Source organism: Zootoca vivipara, chromosome 5, assembly GCF_963506605.1.
Source record: "Zootoca vivipara chromosome 5, rZooViv1.1, whole genome shotgun sequence".
Lineage (NCBI taxonomy): Eukaryota > Metazoa > Chordata > Lepidosauria > Squamata > Lacertidae > Zootoca > Zootoca vivipara.
This window is the reverse complement of record NC_083280.1, coordinates 59,453,197-59,467,237: the sequence shown is the minus strand read 5'-3', so window position 1 is coordinate 59,467,237 and position 14,041 is coordinate 59,453,197. Positions and strand designations below refer to the sequence as shown.

Below are 14,041 nucleotides of genomic sequence, written 5' to 3'. Positions count from 1 at the left end.
GCTTGATGTTTTATACAATACAATTTTCTACGGAGTTTAGATTTACTGTATTGAAGAAAATAACTGGTTTTACGTTAAATGCCTTGACTCAAAATATGAATTTGAATCTGAAGTTTAAGGGTTTGTTGTAAGGTGGTGTTTTTGTTGTTGTTTTTGGAAAGAAAAATAAAGATTCATCTAGCCACAGAAGAGCAGAAAACAGCCCAGTTAACCCTAAAAATACAGCAATCTTCAATTAGGTTATGCTCTGTGGAAGATAGATATGTGATGCGGAAAGGTCCACTGCTGCCTGTTACCAACCATGACAGAGCTACTGAGATTTACAATGCAGCATCAATCTTGTCAACCGGATTCTTAACACTGACTGCTGGACACTGGGGAAAGATGCCAACTACGTTATGTGAATTCTTCTCCAACATTATTACTTTGTGTGTGGACCTAAATGCACTATTTTCTGCCCATAGCAACTTACTTTTTGATGAAGTTTTGATGCCATGTTAAAGTATATGAAGCAGCACGGCCTAAGAGAAAGGAAAATTGAAATGCATTAAGAAAAAAATACAAAAGCATACATTTCATAAGCAACTAAAAGATATACAACACCCCCCCCTTTATTTCTCCTCTTAGATACGAGATCACAGAGAAAGAGAGAGAGAGGACTCAGAATTTTAGAGGATGCAGTACCAAACAGTGGATGGGAAATTTCATTAGTTGCAAGCAAACAGGAATTTTGCAGTTCAGCAGGTCATCTATCATCTGCAATGAGTCATAATCAACAGAATGAGATTATGAGGACTTCTCTCATCACTTGTCCTGTAAAATAGGGATCTACAGGATAACAGCAAGGCTTAAGACACATCCGAAAGCCTGTAAAAATAATGCTTAAAATATACTGTACTGTAGCTACTAAACACTCCATGTTTTTTCCATATACATATTGTTTCCTTCCTTAGATTAAACAAGATGCGCACAAAAGGCATTCTGAGATTAGAGAGAGAGAGAGAGAGAGAGAGAGAGAGAGAGAGAGAGAGAGAGAGAGAGAGAAGAAAAACAAGCACAAGATATTCCTATAAATTACCACGGCTATTAACGATTTAGTTTGCAAGACTGCTTTCAGCTGCAAGCAAATAAAGACATAAAAACATTTACAAGGAAGCAAGTTTCACCAGAACTATTTTAAATGATTTGCAAATAAGGAGATTTAGAGTCTAGTTCATAGTACATATATATTTTTAATTCACTCTTCTACTTTATTGTGGTTTGGAGTAATGTTGTTCTTATAATCCAACTTTAGTGATGTTTACTCTCCATGAAGGGATAATACAGGCAATCATTTACAAATGGTTAACTTGCCATACTGTGCATATAACAACCTAGGTGGTCATCTGAATTGCCCCTTCTCTGTTGATGGACAATATTTTACCTCTCCTCTGCTATCCCAGATTTCAGCTAAGGAGTGGAAGAGCAGTAAGGCTTTCTTCAACACCTTACAGCACGAGACAGGTGACTAGCTTAACCAAGTGTTTATATACACACTGCAGGAAGTTACCACACAGGATTCGTCCCATTTATTTAAGTAGAACTTATTTCAGAGTAAGTAGGCCCAGGACCATGGCCTTAAAAGTGAGCATATCAAAGCCGATGAAAGCCAAAATGTGTCAACATGAACACATGTGCCTAAGGACTTGTCTAAAGACACTAACATGTGCATAAAAACCACCCCTTGTATGGTTGTGGATTGTGCACTTCCAGCTTGTAATTTTATCAATATAAAATGCAAAAGCACATTCAGACGAGGTTGCCCAAATATTAAGATTGCAAAGCTTAGCTTCATTTTGTTTGCTGGAGGTCTTCCTTTGCTAAGTCAGATACATGTACTGGGAGTATTCTCAGATCTTAATTAGAGGGGTGGGGATGTTGAATCCTTAACAAGAAGTGGACTTCTCCCAAGTGTTTTGGTTAAATGTGTGTTAAAAATAAAGAGCTTTGAGCAGCCTGAATAGAAATTACATCCCCTTTCAATCATGCTAACCCAATTTAGTACAGGTAGTACAACCTGCCAAGACCTAGATTTCAAAGATGAAGGGGGAGGGGAGGGAGAGAGAAACCACTTTCAAAACTGATTGCGCCTTGTGCTGGATATTGTTCAATTAGGCACATTTTGTAAAAACAAAAAATATTTTCTAGACTGAATTTGCTATATTTGGTCTCCTTTTATTCCAAGGTATTTCAATTTATGTAGCTAAAAACTGCAAATCATATTCAACTACGGCTCTAGATATTTTTCAATATTATTTCATGTACTTCCAAAAACATTTGTATGTCTGCCTTACACCTGGCCGTTATAATTAACTGTATTTTAATATAATAGCTAAGTTACAAGTCCAGGCCCGACGTACACACCATCTATCTTTGTCAACAACAGGTCAGAATGTTGAAATCTAACTATTTGGATGGGGCCAAAATGCCTTTTCGCCCCCACATTAAGAGGTGCGATTATTGACTCTACAAAATAAGAAACTGATAGGCAGGTTTTTTTTTCCTGAGTACACGATCATCCCTTTTTATTCTTGCCTTCCACCGCACACTGCCAAAAGAGAAGGGGTTGTTCAGACAGCATGGAACAAAGATCGTTTCCAGGAGCAAGAACTATATGTAGGATGAGGTGGCACTATTAAATCCACAACATAATTGGTTACAACTCATAGGGTATGGTAGCACACCGGGTGAGAATCCACTCATTGGAAAGCCAAACTGCTGGGTGATGCAACCAGTCTGGCTCAGATACCAGGGTAGCAATGAGGTGAGTGACAGGCATACCTGGTTCAGCATGGCTCAAACAGTTAGTGTAGTTCTTTCCTGGATATCTTTCGGATAGCATGGTGACCACTTGCAGCCCACTTACCCTTAAATATGAATCTGACCCAAATCTAGAAATGGTTTATATTGCAGTTTAATGAACCCTTTACATTTTGTTTCATGACTGGAACAAAGGTCGTAAACTTTTATTTAGCAAATAACTCTTAATGACCTCACCCCCCCCCCCTAGGAAGAGATTCAGCTTCCCTTAGCAGACAAATGTGAAATTCCCTGCACTCCATCACAGCACTTAAAGGCAGGTTGATAAGAAGTGGGAATAGCAGGGGTCAAGTGCTAGATCTCAAGTGATGAGATGGACTCAAAGAAAGGTTGTTGTTTTTCCCCTTTCATCTTTCCTGCTGACTAATCAAAGGGAAAATATGGTTTTGAATTCCACCAAGATCCACTTGCTTTCCCACTTTTCCACAGGGAAAGTATGTGCTGTGGAGGCAGCAGGTGCTTATAGATGAACACAGGGAAGCAAGCAGGTAAGAAATAAACATTCCTTCTGATTTATGGAAAATATACTTTGGAACCGCAGCAGATAAAGCAGTTCAAATGCCTCAAGAAAGATGAACCTGCCCAGACTGCTGGGCACTTTTAAGTATTACACTTACTTCTATGATGTCCCCACACTTGGCACACTGTCATAAGTGAGAAAATGCAGATCTGCACCCCTTCCCTCTCCAATAAAATGCTGTACAGTATTATTACAGGAACGTAAGGAGAGACCTACTTAGTCCAGCATCTCTTTTTCAGTGGTCAAGCAGAAGCCTATTGGAAGGCTGCAAGCAGGACATAAGCACCACCACACTTTAACCACTTCAGATTCCCAGCACCTGGTATTCACAGACATACTGATGCTAATACTAAAGAGAGTACAATTGATAGCCTTATCCTACAGCAGGCATCCCCAAACTTCGGCCCTCCAGATGTTTTGGACTACAATTCCCATCTTCCCTGACCACTGGTCCTGTTAGCTAGGGATCATGGGAGTTGTAGGCCAAAACATCTGGAGGGCCGCAGTTTGGGGATGCCTGTCCTACAGCCATTTATCTACAGCCCTTTTAGAGGCATCCAGGTCGGTGGCCATTACCACGTCTCGCAGTAGCGAATTCCTTAGTTCAACTATGTGCTATACAAATAAGTACTTTCTTTTCTTCAGTAGCAGCCGGTATGGTGGGAATGGGCTGCCCTCTTGATACAGACATCACTGCAGATTACCTGGGCATGGATTGGGTGGGACAGGGTAGCCGTGAGAAGCAGGGCTATCTGGATGTAGCAGTGGAGTGAATCCAGTGTTTCCTCCAGTCACCCACACAGCCCTGACATCGGGGCTGCCGTGCCCAGTCCAGGTGAGCTGCAGCGATGTTGGGGTTGGGATGACAGTCCCATCCCAGAACACCAGCCACTATTCCTCAAAACCTCAGTCTCTGGCAACAGAGTTGAATCCAGGTGTATGCTCATATTATGAATCTGCACCTTCAGCTTCATTTAGAACGGGTCATCTCCTCAATTGTAAACACAAGAACCACTACCACAAATCAATGCCTCTAACTTGTCAGGATCCACCTTCGGGGTCTATCCAGCCCATTATCATCTCCTGGCACAGGTGTGGCAGCTGGACAGCCTCACTGGATTTAGATGATATGAACAAACGGAGCTGGTTTGTCATCCACATATAGGTGACACCATGCCTGAAAGCTCCAAGTGACTCCTTTCAGCAGCTTCACATAGATGTAAAAAGCATAAGAGTACAAGAAGAAGAAGAAGAGTTTGGATTTGATATCCCGCTTTATGACTACCCTAAGGAGTCTCAAAGTGGCTAACAATCTCCTTTTCCTTTCCTCCCCCACAACAAACACTCTGTGAGGTGAGTGAGGCTGAGAGACTTGAGAGAAGTGTGACTAGCCCAAGGTCATCCAGCTGCTGCATGTGGAGGAGCGGGGACGTGAACACAGCTCTTAACCACTACACCACACTGGCCCCACAAGGTGGGGATTCTCTGGGAACCCACAGACAACCCAAGTTTCGCAGTGCTTCTATTTGAAAACTTATCTTGAGATGAACCAGTGAACCACTATGCTTCCCAATTTGAATTCCAATGTTTGTAGTGGAACTCCCAAAATAGGCCCCTGAGGATTAAGGATTCTCAGCAGCGCTGAATGTTGAGGAGAAAAAAAATTATATGGGAGTAGGGCGGGGAATGCAATGGCGTACCTTGGAAGAAGGCATAGCTGGGATCCAGAACAGGGGCATTTTTACACTGCATAACCGGCATTGCTTGTCTGGCCTGTACATACAGGGTTTAGAATTTCCTGAACATTCGGTCTTATATCAATCTCCACATAGATGTTCAAGCATGTTCTGAAAATAACAGAAATAAATCTCGGTTTGATAAAACTGATGGCACTCAGTAAGGAGTCATAATTTTTCCTTAGCCATTTAGCTGGCTTGAAATGTCATGGATGCTTTAACAATTCACACAGCTAGACACAGCTCCAAGAGCTGTGTTGTTATTTGGCAAACCGATTGAGGCCAAGTGCATTCTCTGCTTGGTAGATCAAGGAATGATGTTGGGAGTCTGTTCCAAAGCAAGCTACAGCTCTGCTTTCACAGCTGGACATTAGAAGTGTCTTAGCTTGCCACTAAGAGAGATCCCAGCATGAGGGAAAGCAGTAAATATGGCTGAAATAAGAATCTACCTCTATTCTCTAAAAGAATTACAGTATTCAGAAAGCGTTTTTATAAAACGGCCCTTTTTTACACAAACATACAGCCTCACAGATTTCCACAAATGTAGGTTGTAGAAAAAAGCTATCTGTAGATGTATTGTTTCTACCTTTTGCTTCCTGCTTTCAGCTGATAGCCACTGTTCTGGATTTCAGATTTCAAAATACAATGGAATCAATAGTCAGACTTATATGCTCTTTTCCTGAAAACCTCCAGAAAGGAGCTCCCACAGCTCCCTTAAACTGCTCATTCTGCTACTAAACTACTGTTCTTGCCGATGTTTGATTTAAATCTACTTCCCAGTCATTTATTCCCATTGCTTCCATTCCTCTCCCCTGTGGATAGGGTGAGCACACCTTCCTCTTCATTGTGAGTGCCTTTAAATATCTGAAAGCCGTCAACAAATTCTACCAACAGGAGAAGAGTCATGGACGAACAGTCTTGTTTTTCAGGATTATTGAAGCAGTGTTAAAAAATCACTAAATCCGACTACAATTAAAAAGAAACATACAGTAGCTAACAGAGTTTAAATGTGTATGCATATGCCAAAATATTATCTTTCTGTGGTGGTGAAGGGAAACCCTGATACACAGTGGATACAGTCTCAATTTAGCATTCAAATAAAAGCTATTATTACATCAATCCAGACTATGCATAAAATTCCATATGAAAACACTTAAAGTACATTAGATTTTTTGGTCAAGATGAAAAGACTAAAAAACCCAAGCAATCTATTCTAATTGGGTTCCCATGGTAACTGTACAATTGGGTTTTTCAATGTAACATCCCAAAGGCCCAATGCACACTTGTAAAATATACTTCAAACAGCCTGAATTGTTTTTACATTACAGCACTCCCAGGAAGATCAATTACTATACATCCCCACCCTAACTATTAGTGGCAGGAGATGTTAACACTATTGGCCATATTAACATATGTCATGTAAGAACCACCACGTATCGCCATAATTATTTAAAAACTAAGCTGCACACTTTTAGATCCCTCAAACGTGTTTTAATATGTAAAGCCAATACTAGCGGTCATGTTTACCAAACGTAAGAAATCAAGCCCAAATATATGCCAAGCAATTTTCCTTTTTATATTGATTTCAAGGATAAACAGAATCAATCATTAATAAATACATTATAAGATGACCCTGAGGGTTAATCATATTCTTAGAGATTCTCACTATGGAATTATCAACAACCACTAAATGGAGATAACTGAAAAGAATTCAAATCCACATTTTAAATATTAATGGCACCATATAAAACAAAGCATACCCACTAACAGATGACTTTTATTTGCAATAATTATAGCAGCAATCTTCTTACCCCTCCAATTCAAGCGCATTTCTACCACCTAGCTCCAATTTCAGAAAGCAACAGCTTAGGCAGTAACTATAAACCATACAAGACAATAAATACATTTGCACTTGCCCCATCTTAAACCCACTGGGTGCAATCTACGAAGTGCTGGTCCTATAGAACCCCGCTCTGTTTCTAACCATTCTTTTTATACTTCAGGAGCTTAGTGCCAGATAAAGCCAAAATATTTCACTTATTTTGCTGTTCAGGATGCTATTTACACCCAGGAGACACTCTCACATAGCCCAGAAGAAGCAGGTAAGTCAACGGAACTAGTCATAAGTGTGCACAGTAGAATCTTTATGGTGAGATACCCACCCAACTTTGAGTATTCATCTTTCCAAATATTATTTGCTTCACAGGATAAACAGTTCCTATCAATAACAGCATTATTTTCACATGCATTGTTTGTGCATGACTTTGTGAACATTCCCTTCAAAGATAGTAAAGTTGGCCAAGAAGTTGTACCGTCAAATGGCATTTTGTTGGTCTCTCTAAAGCCAAGTTCTCAGATATGCTCCCTTAATGTTTAATTGCTTTTAGAATGTTTCAACTGTTTTTGAATGGCTTTTTTGTTTCTTTTAAAAACAAAAACAAAAACTTTTTTGCTATGTTTTTGTTTGCCTCCCTGCGTTTGCTCAGAAGGGAAGGATATAAATTCAATTCAATAAATAATTATCACGAACAAGTTCAAGGAAGTGTGAATTTGTGGCACTTCACTGGTTAAAAGAAATCTGGGCAATGGCTTCCTCTTATAAGTAGCTATACTACCTATTTGATGTCTGCAAATGTAATGCTCTGTTCTAAGCTTTGTGCTCAATATACTATCACTCGGACTTGTTTTCTTCAGGGGGTCTTCTTTGACACTTTACTGAGCAGTGGAAAAGTCATTCAAGAACACCAAAGTCCTGAAGAGCACTGTAAATAAATGCCGAAGCAGTACCCTGCATCTGAATGGTCTCCATACTGAAGATAATTATTTCATTGCTTGCATTTTACACTGACTGATCTAAATCACAGTAACACAATTTAAATATCATTATAATGGCAACCGATTCATCAGCACCATCATTTACAAGGCAGCATTAGTATGCTATTTACTAATAAGTATTGGTTGAAGGAAGTTTGTACATGCAATGAACAGTTTTCATAATGGAGGGCAGCAAGCAAGCAGTGGCGCCCAGTAAGGATGACGCTGGGACTATTAACGTCATAAATTTTGTTGAGTCAGGGATAACCACGGAACTGGACAAGTTCATTAATGACCCCAAATTATTCAGAGTGGTGAAAACTGAAACAAACTACCAAAGCACCAATAGCATTCTTCCAAACCAAGTGAACAGAGAACAAAATGGCAAACTCATGTAGGACAGACAACCAGTGGTTGTTATCCTTGATACTTTGAGCTTTGGATAGACCTTTTCAGACTTCCTAAACTTCCTAGGTTCATCCTAAATGTCTGCACAAAGTGAGATGCAATATGCTTTGGGCTCCATTGTCTACCAGCTAACTTTGTTCATGTGGACCATTGCACTTTCATAATCTAAAATTACCTACAATTAAAATTGCTGAGAAATATGGCTATCTGCTACACCCATTTTACAAGTTCCCCCTTCAAAAATTAGACCAGTTGTCTTATATTTCTGCTATATTCTCTCTCTTTTTTGCCAATCCAAATATCTTAAGAAGACTCTGTAAACTAGAGAACTGCACAATCTGTCAATAAAGTAAGCTTATTTTGAACTACTGTCCATATGACTCAATTTGTCAGTAAAAACTGCCACCAGCGCTGTGCTTGCAGAAAAATGTCCATAAATGCATTATTGCGACTGGCAGATCGATGTCTATAATAAAAACAAATAGATTTAACAAGTGCTTGCTTTTACGAGTTATGCTATTGGTAGAACGTGCATTCAGTTTCACCCTTCGACTTCTGGGAATGGGCAATACAGACAGCATTGGATACTTTGCTGACTACACAAGTGTTGCAAACAGGAAATTATTCTAACACGGGAAATCTTTAAAAGTACATGATGCGTTCATAAACATAAAGTTTAGAATTTAAGCTATCACACATCTAGGATTTTTGTTCATTCTGTAAGTTTCTTCAAAACATGCAAATTTATCACTAATAACAGGCAGCACTTTCTTTCCAGCAAGAAACTGGAACTCACTATAAAAGAGCTGCATTGTGCCCACAAAGGCTCACTATTCTTGAGAATGGTGCAGAAAGGAACAGTATTTTGTTCCCATGAGACTATGATTCATCTCTGATCTGATTGAGAGAAGCCACCGTCGTATAACCTAAAGTTTTTAACATGTGCAGTAGGGTGTCATCTTTTACGTTAGTGGTCTCTAGGGTAGTGCAAGAAGTAGTTACCGGTATGTATTGTTCAGACAGGGCAACATTCTTAACTGTATGATTACATATGCGGTAATGTTAACAAAACCCCTCTTTCTCTCAAACTTCATTTAGGCTGAAAATACACCTATTATATTGCTGCTTTTTTTGCTACTGGAAATTAATGCAATTCCAAAATTTGCAGTTTTAAGAGGGCTGTTGAACACTAGCTGTATGTTTATCAGGAACACTCTTTAACATTCTACCCAAACGCCCTAACAAATGAGCTTCTTAATGCCTTTCCAGGTCAGGCCCGGGTGTTTTGTGTTTAAGCAATCCCTGATAGCCTTCCCAGTGGGCATGTGCTTCTCCTTCAGGCTACTATCACTTTAGTGATGCCATTAACTGATTCTCTACATACGTTAAGCATTAAACAGTGGTGACAAGTTAATTACAGAGTTATCAGGAGATAAAGTAGCCAGGGTAACACAAGTTACAGTATAACTACTATAGCTTCCTATAGAGCATCTGTGCAGTTGCTGCATAAGTGGTGTAATTAACTTGTCATGGATCAGGCTGCAGATAAAAGTTGCTGACGCTGGCTTGCAAGCACACCTACCTGGATTCATAAGCTACTCCGAAATCTTTAAAATATGTATTTATTTCAAAAGAGGGAATCATTGTGACCTATTAGCACACCATCAAAGTCTGCAAAGCTTTTGGCTAACTAGATAAAGACAATGAATAAACATGGGTTACAGGGGTGGAAAAATGTGGTGGTGTTCAACTACACTTTATTCAGCGAAAACCCATTGATATTAATGAACATGACTAAGCTAGGTCCATTCATTGCAATGGGTCTACTCGGAATAAAACTTAGCTGAATGCCACCCCATACCTGGTTACCTGAGCACTTGAAACTGCAATACAGTACTGGCATTTAACAATCAAGTGTTTTTGAGCTCCCTAGATGATCAGTTACTAAAAATCTGGCATTGCTCCCAAAACATTTCAATCCCCACCTCCAAATGTCAATTTGTCCACCAGCTGATTACCTCTTAAGGCAGGGGTCAGCAAACTTTTCCAGCAGGGGGCCGGTCCACTGTCCCTCAGACCTTGTGGGGGGCCGAACTATATTTGGAAAAAAGAAGAAGAATGAATTCCTATGCCCCACAAATAACCCAGAGATGCATTTTAAATAAAAGAACACATTCTACTCATGTAAAAACATGCTGATTCCCAGACCGCCCACGGACTGGATTTAGAACCGGGCCTTAGTTTGGGGACCCCTGTCTTAAGGTAACCTAGACAATGGTACCAACATTTACATTGCCATCACTTTTAAACTATTTGGGATAAATGTAGCTTGGTTTTCAATGAAATGCAGACCTGAGAAGAGTCTTTAATATAAATATATTTAGTTTTGGAAGAGTAAAGTAAGACTAACTTTGTTTCAGAGAACCTACTTAGCCTATTTCCTATTCAAACATAGCAAAATACAGTAGGAGCTGTTCTCACATCAAACTTCTATTCTTTTCTCTTAATACCTAGATTCTGAACTGCTGGGGACACAAAGGCCATCCTATATAAGTTTTAATTAACACAAAGAGGGCATAGCTGCCAAGTTATCCCTTTTTTAAAGGGATTTTCCCTTATGCTGAATAGGCTTCCTCGCGAGAAAAGGGAAAACTTGGCAGCTATGCAAAGAGGGTTGTACAACTCTCTAGAGCAGAGTATCCAATGTGAGGCCCTCAGCACATTTGTTGTCCCCTCAGTCCTCTCGCTGCCTTCCCAAAGCCAGGTAAGCGATTTGGCCTGAGGGCTCTGACAGGGTCCCAGAGTCTTCTCTCCTCTTTCCCAAAGCCTAGTGTGTGTTTTCCCAGCTTTGGGGAGGAGGTGGGAGGACTCTATGATCCTACCAGAGCCTCATACCTCCTTCCCAAAGTCTAGTGCCTCACTTTGGGAAGCATGAGGCCCAGAGGGGATCAAATTTCGGCCTTGCTCCCCACCCCCTTGCAGGCATGACAAGGCTAGTGGGTTCCACATCAAAGTACTCTTGCAGCCCACTTGATATAAAAAGTTGGAGCACCCTGCTCCAGAGTAATTATTCACAATCCCCCCCCTCCCTTACACGGACCACATGAAAACTGCAGAGAGTCTTGGCAGACCACATAAATAATATGTCTACCTGTTGTAGCAATTTCAATGTGCTGTGCTAGATGTGCACTTTTCAGTGGTATTTTCACAGACACGTCATGGATCCATTGAATGCTTACAGACCACAGCTCATAGCTGTCAAGTTTTCCCTTTTCTCGCGAGGAAGCTTATTCAGCATAAGGGAATTTCCCCTTTAAAAAGGGAGAACTTGACAGCTATGCCGCAGCTCGAGAATCCAGAGAATATAAATATTTCGAAGTGGAGCTGTTGAGCACAAATACAAAAATGAAGGCTACTGCGATTAAAATGGCTCGTATGCAGAGGTGGGATTGACCATGTTTTATGGCATAACTATCTCACAGAAAGCACCTGTGTCACAGAGGCACTTGGAGATTTCGGACACGAGGGAGCAACTGATTTCAATAGAAGAGAGGGCATGATTACCCCTCCAGAATATTCACCAGGCTGAGGGAAAGAGCCGTGTGTGTGTGTGTGTTTATACATATATATATATTTAAAAGGCTCGTTTGTTTTCTAAGCAACCCTGCTGGGCGCTTTTTATTAGGAAGTCAACTTTCAGAGCCGCTCTTTAAGTACAGCTCTCCTTTTGAGAATTCCCTCTTCGGGACGCTGCAGCTTGACATTACCCTCCCTCCACCAGAGAAACGCACAGCATGTTACAAAACCGCCGAGTACAGCGGAGCTAAGAAGGGAAAACAAACAAACCGAAAAAACCAACGGAAGCGCGTGGGAAAGGAGAAGGGTGAGGGCCTTGGGTGGAATTGAACTGAAACCAAAACACTCGCTTAGAAAGGAGAGAGAGTTCCTCTTTGAACGGAGTGGAAATTTGTGGCGAGCCGAGAGGAGAGAGAGAGAGAGAGAGGAAAAAAAAAAAAACCTTTGGGGTTGGACTTTCTCCTTCGCCGCACTTTCTCCTCGGTTGCACGCCACCCCCTCGAGCCCGGGAGACTTCAGCAATTTCCAGCGAGGAAAAGCAAAGCGCCAAACTCATCATGGTTATTCCTTTTAAAAGTCTTGCAAATTACGCAAGCTGACTGCGCCCAAATATAGGCCATTTCCCCCTCTTATCTCTGAACGCCGGATACAATAGTTTTTTTTGGGGGGGGGGGGGAGACACCTTGGCGCTTGGCAAAGGAATCCGGGCCACACGCACGCCGTGCACACGAGTTGTGGTTTGTTTTTGCTTTAAAGCACCAGAGAGGCAACGATAGCGATATAAATCAGGTGAGGTCAAATCAGCGCTGCGTTTCTTTTCCCGCTCACTTGTTCACACGTTCCCTCATCCCGTCAGGTTCACTGTTTTACCAGCTCAACAAACAGGGATACGAAGGGGCTCACCTGCAAGCACACAAACCCAACCGGCGCAGGGAAGAAGGCTCTTAAGGCACTTGTGGGCAGAGACGAGCGAAAGTGGGAGGCGGGGCAATAAGAGATTAGACAAAACTGGGGTGGGGGGTGGGAGAAGCCCGGACCTGTTCTCTGGGTTTTAACAGCTGAAGAGGCCACTGGCCCGCGCCTGCGCCCAGACGCTCACTGCTCAGGGAAGGTGGGGTGGATGCTTTCCGACGATCCCCCCCCTCTCTCCCTCTCTCTCTTTTTAGCACGCCCGCCGGACTAAGCCGTCGGCCGACCAATGAGTGTCAAATGAGTGGAGGCAGAAGACGTAGCCTTCCGTAAAGCGACACTGCAAATGTTAAGAGACACTGCAATCCTCTGTATTCAGCTGGCTGGGCGGGCGGGAGACCCCATTGAACCCGGCGCGACTTGCTTCCGAGTAAGCATGCATCGCCCCCCACCCCGCCTGTCGTTTGGCAGCCGCCTTGGGAAGGGACGAGGCCACTGCAGTTTGCAACAGTTTGCATTGCTTCTCGGAGAGTAAACATTCCGCCTCGTTACAGCTGTTGCTGCTACTGCAGCTCCTTAAACCGAAAACATAACCCCCGCTGGAAACGGCTTTATTTCTGAGTTGCATGCACAGAGAGCTGGAACTCCCGAGCTGAGCTTCTGCTACACACACACACTTTGGTTAACCTGAAAGAGACGAAGTAGAACGGCCGGGTTTTCCTCCTCTGAACGGAAGGAGGCAAATGTGTTGTGCAAAGGTGGTTTGCCTTGCGGGAGTTGTAGTTGAGGCGGTGAAAGCCGAGCAGTTTATCTCCGATAGTGTAAACTACAATTCCCAGCATGCTCCACATACCTACTGCTCCCAACGCAGAGACTTAAACATATCTCATTCCTCTTCTCTTTTTAGCTGTAGTTTGGGTGTGGGTGTGTGCTAGAATAAGTTTCCAGTTTATCATATCTTATGTCTGACCATGTCTGACATGCTTAAGTCACATCTTATGTCTGGCATGCTTAAGATAACTTAAAACAGTGACACAGATATGCTTGTTTATGCTCTGTATTCAATGTTCTTAGAGGGTCTCTAATGAAGGTATATTTAACTTATTCCAGCTGATGAAGAATCTCCGAAACAGGGCCCTTTCCTGGTATAAACACTTCATCTGACGTATAAATGTCTATAAATAAATTCAACCACAGAAGAGACTATTTGAAACTATTG

General features: G+C 41.7%; 1 long non-coding RNA gene across 1 annotated transcript in view; it reads right to left on the bottom strand.

The window, feature by feature from the left end:
- The window catches only part of LOC132592166 (uncharacterized), a 111,602-nt gene extending 98,723 nt beyond the window's left edge, over positions 1-12,879 (bottom strand). Inside the window, exons 1-3 of the long non-coding RNA XR_009557613.1 lie at positions 12,817-12,879; positions 10,356-10,431; positions 473-521 (exon numbers count right to left, since the gene is read on the bottom strand). This is a non-coding gene — a long non-coding RNA (uncharacterized LOC132592166). The remainder of the gene's footprint in view (positions 1-472; positions 522-10,355; positions 10,432-12,816) is intronic.
- Between the last annotated feature and the right edge of the window lie 1,162 nt (positions 12,880-14,041).